Source organism: Equus caballus, chromosome 3, assembly GCF_041296265.1.
Source record: "Equus caballus isolate H_3958 breed thoroughbred chromosome 3, TB-T2T, whole genome shotgun sequence".
NCBI classification, from domain to species: domain Eukaryota; kingdom Metazoa; phylum Chordata; class Mammalia; order Perissodactyla; family Equidae; genus Equus; species Equus caballus.
The window spans coordinates 91,016,512-91,030,652 of NC_091686.1; the positions used below are offsets into that span (position 1 = coordinate 91,016,512).

The window sequence follows — 14,141 nt, forward strand, 5'->3', positions numbered from 1 at the left end:
TGGACAGCCAGCTTGCCCCATTTCCCTAGTACCACAAACAATGCTGCAGACAATATTTTCAGATGTGAGAATTTCATTAGGATATATAATCCAGAGCATTACTCTCGGGCCATAGGGAACAAATAGACAGCTTTATTAAATACCCACACATCCAAAATAAATACACTCAGAGTATACTCCCACCAGGACATGAGGATCCCTATAGACCCACATTCCTACCAACACTTGTCAACTGGCTGGGGGTAAATAATTACAACTGAGATGCCTCATTTTATTTTGGATCCTCTAATTACCAGTTATTGTGACTATCTTGACATATGCTTGGTACCTTTTTTAATTTCTCCTTTTAAATTGTGTGTTTAAGTCCTTTAGGTATTTTCCAAACTACAGTTAAAATGGCACATTCCCAGCTCAACTTCCTCTTAACTGGATTCTAAAACTGTCCTTGGCCCCTCTAATCCCATGAGACAAAAAGAGAAGTGCGACCAAGGGGTAGTCAGAGCAGCAAGACCTAGTGGTCCTCACTAATCACAGTAAAAGTAACTTGTAAATTTCACTACACATGTAACAATGTGACTATCTTAGGATGGCCCCTCCGGAAGCGAGTAAGGAGCCCCCAAGCCTAAGTTTTGTTTGCCTCACAGTAAATCCACCTGGGGTCCCATGCACCACAGTGGGGCCACACTAGGTTCATTATCATGTCTTTGTAGTTGCTTGGATGTTATCAATAAGCATGTATTAATTTATTTTATAATTTTTTAGACATCACTAAGAATCTTAGAATCCCCAATAACATTTCACATTTTATTTTTAATTCAAATTTTATGCATCCCCATCACCCACCAGCTACCCCCTTACTTTGCCTAATAGAGGAGGAGTCCTCTGACCAACAGGATTTCCCACCTTTAGAAGATGTCACTCATCTCCATGTTCCTAGGGGCATTATTCCCTATAGTTTTCATTATTTTTTCAATAGTAGAATCTAGCTAATAAGACATTGCTGAGGTAAACTCAGTCCATCCTCTTTCAGATTAATGATTAGGTCGTGAATTTATTTATTCAGCAAGTAGTTCTTGAGTGCCTCCTATGTCTTAAGTGTTATGAATTCAACAGGGAAAAAACCCACAACATATAGTTAACCTTCATGGAGTTTAATTTTAGTGTAAATCATTCCTTTACACAAGTACTTTATTCCTTCCTCATACAATGTAAAATAATTAATAATAATATGCCTCTGGCTGATACCCGCTGCTGTAAATTTCTAGACATTGCAATGCACCCGTGGTAGTTTCTGCAAAAACAAAGACTTTATGTTTATTCCCTTTTCCATAGATCAGTTCACCACTCCATACCATTAAATCGTATACATCTAAACCACAATGGTCCATGCAAAGCGTTTAGTGCTCTTTTTAATGCCCCCAATTAATGCAGTGTTGATTTAGATACTATGTTATTGGATTACAATTCTTTCCCACTGTGTTCATGCCTCTTTCCCTTACTACACTGTGAAGAGAGTAACTTCATAATCCATTCTCCTATTGAGGAAGATCAACTCACCTTAATGAAAAAGAACAAATACTTTCACAATATGGTTGAAAACGAATGTAATTTTCTTTTGAGCCAATGGGGTTTTTTTTTTTCTAATGTAGAATTTATGATGTCCCTTGTCTATAGATAAGTTTAACCATGGCAAGTTTTGCAGATACTTTCCAGAGACTTCCAAATTTGTTCCTAGCTTATCTCACCAGCCTCACCGTCTGCCTCTCCTCCATTATAATTTGCATCCTGGCAAAGTTCCCAAAACAGACCACGCTGTTTCACACATCAGCATTTTTAGTCTCACTGTAACTTCAACCTGGAGTGTGTTTCCAGCATTCATTTCCTCACCTACCTCCCACTGCTCGCTCAAAACACAGTTCAAAGATCACTTCCGGGGGAAGTGACTCTTCTCCCATCTGCCCCTCACCTGAGACCCACAATGCCCTGACTATCCCTGATCGTAACACTTAAGATTAGTCTCTTGAGCTGATCTATTTATGTGCCTGTCCAGTCCACCAGCCTAAAAGTTCCTCGAGAGCACAGACTGTGTTATACTCATCTTTATAGACCCAGCTCCTACCACAATCCTTGCCACAGAGCATGCAATCAATAAATATCGAACAGAAAACTCAACTGAAAAAACTTCTTGGAACAGAACTTGGAGTTTATACAATCATAATCACACCCAGAGTGAATCCTGTGGGTAAACACAACAACCAGCTTCCAACAGAGGAAATTTGAGGAGCAGAAAAAGGACCACTGGCCAACTTCTAAGTCCTTCCTATCATCCTTTCATTAAAAATTTGAAGTACCAGGGGCCAGTCCCTTGGCCAAGTGGTTAAGTTTGCACGCTCTGCTGCAGCAGCCCAGGGTTTCGCTGGTTCAGATGCTGGGCACAGACATGGCACCGCTCATCAGGCCATGCTGAGGTGGCATCCCACATGCCACAACTAGAAGGACCTGCAACTAAGATATACAACTATGTTCCAGGTGAGACTTGGGGAGATAAAGCAGAAAAAAAAAAAGATTGGCAACAGTTGTTAGCTCAGGTGCCAATCTTTAAAAAAAAAATTTGAAGTACCAATTAGTATACTGTGCATGGAACACACTAACAATTACTAACCCATTCTTTGATAACATTACAATGTATAGCTTAGCAAAGTGGTTTTTAAAATTTGTTTTTTGGGTTCGGGGTGGGGATCATTTTGTGTTTATTTTTTGTGTACATATTTTGAAGTATGATTCTTTTTTTTCCTAACTACGAGAAAAAAAAATCAACAAATGAGAAAGATAAAAGTGAGCAAGGGGCCAGCTTGGTGGCGCAGCGGTTAAGTGTGCACGTTCTGCTTTGGCCGCCCAGCTTCGTGGGTTTGGATCCCAGGTGTGGACATGTCACCAGTTGGCAAGCCATGCTGTGGTAGGCATCCCACATATAAAGTGGAGGAAGATGGGCACAGACATTAGCTCAGGGCCAGTTTTCCTCAGCAAAAAGAGGAGGATCGGCAGCACATCTTAGTTCAAGGCTAATCTTCCTCAAAAAAAATTTTTTTTAATTAAAAAATAAAAGTGAGCGAGCTAACTGAGGTTGGATGGAGCGGTGAGGGAAACTGAGGCGGTGCCTTAGAACCCCTACTGCTCTTTGAAGCTCACCGTGATAATTATCTGTAGGCAGTAAGTTCTGTCCTTGGTTGGAGCACAAAGAATCTAAACTTGATGTGCAGTGACTCTCTTTATCCTTCCTCACTACATGATCACTTATTTCAATTTTCTTTCTTTTTTTTTTTTTCAGGTTGGGAAAGCAGATTCTGAAACTGCCAACCTCATCCATATTCATAAGTATCAAGTTTCCATTGCTTCTAGGATTCTGAGGTTACTAGAGAATATTGAGGAGGTGGAAAGGAAAAAAAGTGGCAGTGGAGAGGGTTCTCTAAGTGATATATAATTACCTGCTTCACATACTTTATTATCTGTATTATTATTTGACATGTATTGTATGAAAAGTGCTGAAGAGCAATGTTGCTCAATCTTTAATGTGCATATGAAGCACCTGGGATCTTATTAAAATGAAGGTTCTGACTCAGTAAGTTAGGAGTGAGGCTGGATATTCTACATTTCTAATAAGCTCCCAGGTGATGTTGATGCTGCTGGTCCACAGATTGCACTTTGAGAAGCAATAAAGGATGCAAAAGATTCATGAGATATAGTCTCTAATTCTCATGAAGTTCACAGTCTCATAGGAGGTACAGACCTAAACTGGAAGAAGACAGATAAAGGCAGCAAAGGCTGAAGACTGCAGCGAGTGCTGAACACCAAGCAGCCTTGAGGTCTTAGCAGAAAATGTGCATCATGGATGCGTTTCAAAATCTTACTTCAAGTGCTTTAAGAAAGTAACATAAAAGAAATCAGGAGAACCTGCAAGAAATCATTCAGTGGGTCCCAAAAGGAATTAAACATGTTCTCCCAGATTTCTGGCCCCTTTCCTGCTCATTTTCTTAGCATAGTGGAAGAATTAGGACTTTGTTTACTACCAGCATACTTCTGCTTTCTTGTCCCAGAGACAGCAGTAAAGGAAGATGGACCCCAGAGATAGAAACATGGAAAATGCTTACTTCCTTTTGGTTTCTGAAAACAGCTTCCTAGACTGGGTAAGTACTCACCCCAGCAGAGATGTCATCTTGCAGAGATAGTACAACTTTAGAGTCAAAAAACTATGCTTGTTATCAAACAGCCCAGCCCACTCTTACGCGTAGGTGTGCAGGTGTCAAGCTGAAAGGGAAGACAAATGCAGATCTGCCCCCACACACAGCAGTGAACTGCTTTGTAAAATTCCATGGTGTATGACAGGTTGCTTTTCTGTACTCTCATGCTTTGTTAACAGGTTAACAATGTCAAAGCTGTACTTTCAAAAGGCAGCTTTACAAACCTGGATATCTTTGCAATGAACCTGCAAGATCACAGGATGGAACCGCATTGGGATATCTTCCTGTGAGTGTGTATGAGGAAGTCACTCTCAGAACATCTGCTTCGAGGAAATATACACAATAGCTGGACTAACCTGCAGCCAAGAGGTGAACAATCTTCTTGCTAAAGGAGTTTTCTCTGAATTTCATCGAGATCTGACTATTTCTCAGAAAGAAGATTCTGTCTCAGTGTTGCTCCCTTGTCTTTTTTCCCAAATTGATGATATTACGGTGACAGATTGCACTCTACAGAAGGAAACACATGGGATTTGGAAGAACTCCAGGCTTTAGGCTTTGGGCAATGCCTCCTAAGTCCAGGTTTCTCATTTATAAAAAAAAGGATAATAAAATCAATTACAGGGCTGGCCTGGTGGTGTAGTGGTTAAGTCCACGCATTCCGCTTCGACGGCCCAGGGTTCACGGGTTGTGATCCCAGCTGCAGACCTACACACTACTCATCGAGCCACACTGTGGCAGCATCCCACATACAAAATAGAGGCAGATTGGCAACAGATGTTAGCTCAGAGCCAATCTTCCTTACCAAAAAAAAAAAAAAAAAAAATCTATTACAGTTACCTAAGGAGATATTGTGAAGATTTAAAGAAGCAAATGTTTGTAAAAGAACCATAGAAACTACAAAATAATTATACTGATAGCAAATATTTATTAAGTGATTACTATGTACCTAGAATTATCTGTATATTACCTCATTTAATAATCAAAGTAATTCAATAAAGTAGGAATTGTTATTATCATCATTTCACAGATGAGAAACCTGAGGCTTGGAGAGGTTAAGTAACTTGACAACATCACATCACTAGTAAGTAGCCAAGGATAATGCACATTTGGTATTCTCGGCCCCCAGCATCCATTGTCCCTTTCCCACAGCACTCCAATTTCTTTTGGGGAATCATCTCTCATTCATTAAGAATAGTCTTAATAGGTAGCAAAATAGTTGATTTCCATCATAAAAGTTGAAGGACTAGATCCTTCTTTCCACTAGACTGGCACTGGAAGGGGGACAAAATTTCACCACTCTTTTCTGGGACTTTGACCCTTGCGGAAGTGGTGCAAGACTTTAAAAAATGGTGAGATCTCATTGATTCCGAAGCAGCATCCTGATCTGACTATTCTTGTCCTGAGAAATTTCCCTGAGTTCTTACTTCCTTGCCCCACCCAAAACTATTGGCTTCTGCCTATTTCAAGATGTGGTTCTCCAATCTTAAAATATGTTATATATTGACAGTTTGCCAATTAATTTCCTTTTTGCTTAAGTTTGGATCATATTTGTTTCTTTGCCATCAAAGAAAGCTAACTGATATGCCAAGCCAGGATCTCAATGCAGGGCAGCCCAAAATCCAAAGCCCATGCACAAAACCAATAAATAATACTGTCTGTTAGAAGGTCACCTTGAGTATTAAAACGTATAGTATTTCTCTTCTCCAACCCACAGATGCATTAATCTATGATCCACCTATTAGTTCATATGATAAGTTCTGCCTTCGAAAAATAAATGTGAAAATTATTTCTCAAGTGATAATTTAGAGATTCTATTAAGTGCCATAGATTTAAGGCAAAATCATTGAGTCATTTGGGAAACTGAATTGCAGAACTGATAGGAACCTATGAGATAGATTATTTCCACCTACCTTTGTATAAATAGAAGTATCATAATAATTTAATGAAACAGCATCTAGCAAACTTAAACATTCTTCTTTCATTTGGTATAGAAAGCAACCACCACACTGCTTAGATGCAATGCATTCTAGATAAGTCTCACCAAATAAAAACTGGAAACAAAGGCTACAGAGATAAAATTTATCTTTCTGAACTCTGTCTGTTTCAAATTTAAGAAATATCCAGGCTCTGCTAAGTAAGCATATTATTCCAGCAGCCCCTGGAGTAGTCTAAGTGATCATCATGGACATCAAACAATAGGAAGTTTTCAGAAAGAAAAAAAGGAAAAAGTTTCAGCCACAGTTCAATTTCTTCTCTATTTCCAAAAAATATATATATTCACTGAGCTGCTTGAGAAGGGGAACTTCTTCCACTCTCCTAATAGTCAGCTTTTCATGAGAGAGACAAACTGCAACACAGATGCATCATATTGGAATGCATATTTAGGACTAAATGATATTTTCAAAATTCCCTGCCACAAGCAAAAAAGCACCCACATTTGTTAAAGATCATTCTCCCTACTCCAGGGCTGAAAGAGTCTTTCACTCAGCAGGTATTTTTTGAGCACTTTGAGGGACTATGTTAAGCACGCATTGAGCTCAAATCAATACCTCACTCACACTGAAGTTTCAAGCTGGAGGACCATCTTATAAAACATTATAGGGTCCTTCTGGTAACACTGCCAACCCAATCCTGTTGTATATGCCCAAGCGGAAACCGTAGAACACTGAATTTCATCATATATAAGATGCTATTGGAAAGTAGGCTTTATAAATTTAAGTGCTAGAAAAGTAAATAAAGACAGTTTGGTCCAATAATTAATTTGATGACTATTTTTATTGAATATGTGACTTTGGAATCATATAAATATTAATCAGTAAATATTGGTCTAATATAATGACTTCTGGCCAATTAGAAGTTCTGGATAATCATATCCTAAAAAAATTAGAAAAATGAAAATATTGGCATAGAATCTCTTCAGTAATCTCAGACGGAATTATTTGATGGATCTAGAACATCATTGAAGAAATTTCTATTCACTTCTTTGAAGGTATTCAGAGAGAAGTTTAGAAGACCTGGTATACATGAAGACATTGCAGGAAGGAATATGTAGCATGGCATGGCCCAGGAATACCACCTTTACCCTAAGAGTAACTATGTTTAACCCTTCCACTTACGATTTATTTCAAAAGTTGGCCTAATGCTTTTACTGCATGAGCAAACTTTCATCAAAATGATCTTTCTACAGAATAAACTTAATCTTTGGTTTGTAAAAACCATATTCTACTCTCTTAAGCAAGCAATCCTGGTTTAATATTTGTAGCACCATTAAATAGAACTGGAGAGGCAACTCTTTTTGTTTTGTAAAACTTTTTGTTACAAATTTTACTACTTTGAACTCTTTTTGTGGCTGCCAAAGGGGAGAAAAATAAGAAACGAAATCAGTGTTTAAACTTGGAAATAAGATGAGACGGTATGGGGGCAGGGGTGTTTTCTTGGTTTGTTTTCCTACTCTCTAGAATGGAAGCTGGTGATACATATGTCCACAGATAGCTCCTTCTGCTCCTATTGCAGAGATTAACAATTCCTTTCTCCCAATTAAAACGGAAGCTATTATTTATTGAGTACTTATTATTTGCTAGAACTTATATTAAGTTCTTTAGGCCCTTTGTCTCATTTTACTTATATAAAAACTCTGTGACAAAGGTCAGATTAAAACTGCAGAAGACCTTTGAGTTATTCACTCAAGAAGTATTAATTGAGCAACTACTATCAGACATTATTCTGGGCTCCAAAGATATGAGTAAACAAAAAACATGAAGTCACTGTTCTCATAAAAATAACAAAAATAGATAGAACTTAAAAGCACCCACAGATAAAAGAGTGTCTTTAAAGTATAATAATTTGACTGAAAACGATTCAGCAGTTAAAACGGAAGCCAGAAAATCCTGAGAAAATATATTCAAAAAATATTCAAAAGTCAATCCAGAATTACACAGCCAACTGAATTACCATTTGAGAATGAAAGCAAAACAAGTAAATTATTAGATAAAAACAAATTAATTCTTCTATTAATAGGTCCTAAATAAAAGCAGTTAAAATGTACTTCTAGAAGAGGACAAATGGCCCCTGAAGGAAGATCCAAGAAGTACATGAGAAAGGGGCACAAAGTACATTCCATAAAATAATGGTAACAGTGGTGGTGACCATATTATCTTTTGTGTAGGATATCATCCTACCCATCCAAAAGTTATATAAATATACACATATATATACATAATTCAACTTGAAAAATATTGTTTTCCTCTAAAAAAATTAACCTGAATATAGAACCATCTATATGACGAGAAAATAAAGTCTCGTTTTCTTTTAAACATAGTTACGAATAATAGCTTCTTCTAGCCTCTGCTGTTTTAATCAACTGTGATTTTTATCTTTTTTTTCTGGTCAAATTGGCACAGCTTGGCCAGTGGGAGCTCTTTTTAAGTTGGCTTCTGAAGCCTGTCAACACCACATCAGAACATTTCAAAGTGTACTTGCTTTCTGGCAACAAAAGTTTCCAGCCTAATCTTGAAATATCTCTTCCTCAAGGCAGAGAATTAGCTCGTCCCCAAAGCACTGATATTTTTAGTTGCATTTTGCCATTTCTCTATGATATTCCTACTTGAAATTTTAACTCTTCACAAAACTACAATTTAACTTCTCTACTTTCATAATTTGATGAACTAATTTGATGGAATAATTTTTTACTATTTTTATCAATATTTACACAATCACTTAATTTTTAAAAATCTATCCATAAAAATTAAGTCTAAAAGACAGTGCCAATATTTTGAGTGATTGGTAATATTTTTGTTCTGCCATGACTTTATGCACATCCATTTCAGCCCAGTGTTTCTAATTATTTCCAGGAAGTTTCATAAACGTTTTAATTTTTGTAAGGCTATGTTTCTATGAGCTGCCATTGTCTTTAGTAAGTTTTATAATTACTTTTCATTTAACTTTGAGAGAAAAATTTTAAAGCCAACTACTTGACAAATGCTAAGAAATATACTTTGTCCCTCCATACACAGAAACAAAAAAAAAAACATAAATCTTTGGCAGTTCACTTTTTTAATCCAAAAAGAAAACCATTATATTTGTAAATAATAAGACAAACTAAAATTGGAAAATACTTTTCAGTCTTGCTTGTAGGGAAACCATGATTCCAATGTATGCCAAAAATCAAATTCGTCATGGAAGGTCAGTATCTAAGCCGTCACAGAAAAAGCACCTTTAGATCTCTTTGATGATCTTTCTATGGCCAGATGGTACCCTCTGGTGCAAGACCGATTGAAACTGATACTTTCTACTTAAGGATTGCTCAAATTGGAAAAAGGTTCCCTAAGGATAGAGCAGCAATACTCATTTAAAGATGCCTGATTGTTAAAGAAAATGATACTGATTATCTTGCCTCTGAACCTCAAATTAATTATGCAAGATAATTCTCTACAATTTAAGACTGCTTCTATTATGTGATTTATTGGAACTATCTTGAACCTTTTGGCCACTTAACATACGACTTTGCAAAAGTAATTGAGAAACGTGTTTCTTTTTCTGGCTGGAACTTATTTAAGAGGTTTAAGGACAGCAACTTGAGATACAGCAGCTAGACAGATGAATACATACAATCTACACTTAGTTTTGCCAAAATCAAGCTGCAATTAGAATCCAAATTCTTCTCCAAACCATTCAGTTTCTTATAGTTTAAAAAACAGAAGTGATTTTGGCTGAATCTGAAATGATAAATAATTTGTCCTGAACCATTACTGTTAGGGCCTATATTTATCACAGTGGGAAAGAGAAATGGAGAGATTGAATCTAAATTAAAATGTAGGCTTTCCTGAGGTGGTTTTTACAAGTAGCAGCAGTCAACATATAATTAAACATTTTGTTGAAATAAAAAATATTATTTTTTTCCCTGAGACTATATAGAAATACCAGTTAGGTTTGTTGCATGTGCCAATTCCAGTTGTCTGATAATGAGTAACTCTAGGACTGTCTCAAGAAGGATTCTCAGGAAGAATCTGCGACTTGGTGAGGAAGGGTCAGTCCAGCATGAGCCAAGAGTGGAGGACTGGATACGTATTTTTGGCCATCCTGACTCCAAAAGAACTGGAAAGGATTCCTTAGGACATTACCTCTACCTTTAAAGAGATTAAAAAATATTCTTTTTCACTTCTGAATTGACTTGGAACACCTGACACATGTTGGTTTCTATAAATACCTTTAAAACTAAATTTTTACAATATCCAACCGTATGCAATTCAATTTAATAGGAAAAAATATTCATTGAGTATCTACCAAGAGCCCATATGCTTGGAACTGGAGATAAAACAATGGACAAAGTAGACAAAATCTTGTCCTTATAGGGCTCTCAAATCAGCAGGAAGGTAATAATTTTTATACCAATAATCTAAATGAACAGATGTATCATGCTTTGCAATGTATTTTTAAATGTTGAACCTTTCTGGAACTCTTTGGAAAAGCCCAGTTTATCCATGAGGTATTTTTTCAGCACATTGTGAGATTTGGTTTGCTAATATTTCATTTAGGAATTTTGCATCTATGTTCACAAGAAACAATGACTTTTCATCATCCACTATTAAAAAAATCCTTATTTGGTTTTGGCCTCATGATAATATTAGCCTCATTAAATTATTTGGAAAATGTTACTTGTTCTGTTCTCTGGAAGGATTTATACAGCTTTAGAATTATTTGTTTCTTGATGCTGTGCTATAATTTGCCTTTTAATTGAACTAAATCTGTTTTGTTTGTGTGTTTGATTTGGTTTGGCTTTCATTTTGACTTTTTTAAATGGAAGGAGAGAGAGATTTTTAAATGCTGATCCAATTTCTTTAGAGGTTATAGGTCTATTAATATTTTGTTTTGATTTCTACTTGATTTGGTTTTGCTAAATTATTTTTGTGCTGTCCATTACAAGTAAGTTTTTGATATAAGATTGTTCATTTTCACTTCATTTGTAATTTTATCCTGTATCTGTAAATATGTCCCTTTCTCTCCCTTTTCCTTGATAAATTTCACCAGAGTATGTACAGAATATCAATTTTCTCTGAATTAGCTTTGTTTTTTTTTAAACAACTTGAATCAATCTGGTCAATTATTTTGGCTTCGTACAAAAAGACATAAAATTGCCAAGAAATAATAGGCCTTTTCTTGGTAATCCATTCCTCTAATATTAAGCTTCTCAGTTATTAAAGTATGTTTGCTATTATTCTGTGCTCAGTACCCATAAAGAGCAATCATTCTTTCAATTTTATGAAGTGAATTTTCATCTCTTTTTCATGGTCAATAGTAGCATGATGTTTCCATTTTAGAGCCTTTCTCCTTAAATCTTTATTCACAAACCCTACAATTCTCTTTGAGGAGTTCCTTTGAACTCTTTCTGGGATCTCTACATATCTTTTAAATTTTGAAACACAGAACTTAATATTAGACTGTATTAGACTCTAGAGCTACCTGATCAATGGAATATAAAATAAAAGAATGATCTTAGGAACCCAAACATCCAATATGTTGTCTTTCTTTAATACTATTTTAGAAGCCTTGAGTATGGAGACTATGCCAAGTGGGTGAGTGGAGCAAAGGCTTCCCACAAGAGGAAACCTTTGCCCCAGATAAGCTTGCTCATCATCACTTTTCTTATCAAGACCTCAGAAACTCTGCCCTCTGACTAGCTTCTTGTCTGCCGCCACATACTTCTTCCAAACAGAGTTTTCCGTGATCCTAAACAACTCAGAGGCTGTCTCACAGTCCGTGAAGATTTCCTATGAGTTTGTCTTCAAAGGCAACAAGGATTCTGACTGAGATGACCTTAACTAATCAGTAGGATTTGAGATTTTCAGTGAGTCTCTGAGCAAACTGACTTCAATGTCCATAAGACCTGGGAAGAATACTATGCCTCCCAGCCTTTTGGCTCTCTCTCTTCATTCTTTCTTTGGTTCTGGTGATGCGACACCTCAGCGGGCACGAGATGAACACATTTTGTCCCTAGGATTGGTGATTCTGATAAGGATGATAAGAATTAATTATATCTTAGTTACCTACCTATTCCTTCTTTGCGGGCAATAAAGGAACAGATCGTTCTTTGCACATGGCAGACCCTGAATAAACATCTGTTGAATGAATAAACTAATGACAAACAAGTTAAACATGACATTGAGTCCTTGGAATCACAAGGTCTGAGATAAGTTTCCTCTTCATTTCAGAAAATACTCACACTTTTATCTGTTTCTCAGTTTTTGGTCCTGCTTCATGAAAATAAATTATAATGATCTTAATCATTCCCAGACAAGGGATGACAATTTATTTTTCTTTCAAGGATCATTAACTCAAAAAAGAAAAAAAAAATCAAAGTTCACAGAGGTAACCTAAGATATTAGGGTGTAGCTGGGTTTTTTGAAAGAAAATTAGAAGTGTGGCAACACAAATCCTCTTTGGAACAAGGCAAGATTACAAATTCATAAATTAAAACATTTTACTCATCCATTTTTAATTATAATAAGAAATAGACAAAAGATATTCAGTGAGTATAATAAGTACAGTATTCCTCTACGTTAGGAACACAAAGAAAGGGTGATGGGTAGAAATAGAGAAGAAAGCAACCGAGATTAAGAAGATAGAGGGAAAGGGGAAAGGAGGAAAGAAAAAGGAAGACAGAGACACAGCAAGAAATTCAAAGAGACTAGTGTCTCCTAGTAAAAGTTTTTTAAGCAACTAACTACAAGCTGTTAAAGTTGGGCTATGGTGTTGCCCTGATAGGATTAAACAGGAATGCCAAATTTTGAATTTTCCTAAAGAGTCAAAGAACAATAAGCTATGAACTGGAAGTTTCCCATAATTTAAAGACCTCAATAAAAGTTTTATATTCATATAGGAAAAGAAGCTTGTATTTCCCACTCTATCAGGAATAAATAAGTTTAGCTGCCTGTAAACAAAAGATGATTAACAGTAGCTTAAACAAAGAGTTTCTTTTTTTCACAGAATAAGAAGTTCAGGGCAAGGCAGTAGCTGGCGTTCAGCCACTACTCAATGAGGTCCTTGAGGATTCAGGAGCTTTGGTCTCTTTGCTCCAACGCCCTGGCCACATAGACCTTCTTCTCATCATTGTCACCTCCTGGTCTCTAGACAGCTCCTGAATCTGCAGGCCTCATGTTTAGAGGCAAGGCAAGAAGAATGGGACTGGAGCAAAGTAGTAAAGAACAAGGCCAAAGGGCCATTCCCTCTGTGCCTGTCCCTTCTGATCAGGGAAGCCATGGCATTCTGGGATGCCTCACTCAGCCAGCTTGTGTTTATATCCCATTGGCCAGCACCATATTACACGGGGAGAAGGGGTTGCATACGGGGACTGTGTTGTAAACCACACTGTCCCCCATGCTCACATTTTTTGAGCCCCACCTCTGCCTGGAGTCACACTTTAAACGAAGAGGAAAATAGCGATTTTCCCTTGGCAGTCATGTTTCAGTGATCTGGTGGCAGGCAGAAGAAAGATTTTCCTCCATATAAAAATTTCTTTGGGGGAAAATACATTTAGTCTTGCTATTGCACTCGTTCATTCAAAGTTACTTTCTAATTTACGTGAGATGCATATCATAATCAAAATAATAGCAAGCCCTTGAAATTTCAAAATGCAAGTGCAATACGTGAAACTTTTCCAATTCTGCCAGGTCCTTATCAGTTTAAAATTTAAAATACTAAGCTGTTTGCTCCAAGCAAATTTGATTCTTCATGAATTTAGTTTTTCATTTGAGCCTCAGAACAGCAATGAAACAGAAGTATTTGCCCTTATGTATATTCAGTGAATACAAATGCACGTGAATATTTTAATTTTCTTTTATGAAGGCTCAGGAAATACAGTAGGTTGTGAGGCAAATTATGTATTCTTTTTCCAGATTCTTTGGACAA

At 36.7% G+C, this 14,141-nt stretch overlaps 2 long non-coding RNA genes across 4 annotated transcripts in view; one reads left to right on the plus strand and one right to left on the minus strand.

The window, feature by feature from the left end:
* LOC138923659 (uncharacterized) overlaps positions 1 to 14,141 on the minus strand; it is an 88,086-nt gene that overhangs the window by 54,600 nt on the left and 19,345 nt on the right. Inside the window, exon 1 of one of the 3 annotated variants that reach the window (XR_011437593.1) lies at positions 4,197 to 4,528. The exons of 1 other annotated variant lie outside the window; for it this stretch is intronic. This is a non-coding gene — a long non-coding RNA (uncharacterized lncRNA). Of the gene's footprint in view, positions 1 to 4,196; positions 4,529 to 14,141 lie in introns of those variants that run through there. One more of the 3 variants, XR_011437595.1, reaches the window with a different exon arrangement.
* Positions 1,969 to 13,237, plus strand: LOC138923660 (uncharacterized). Its single transcript, XR_011437596.1, has 3 exons — positions 1,969 to 2,529; positions 3,329 to 4,184; positions 4,418 to 13,237. It is a non-coding gene; the product is annotated as an uncharacterized lncRNA (long non-coding RNA).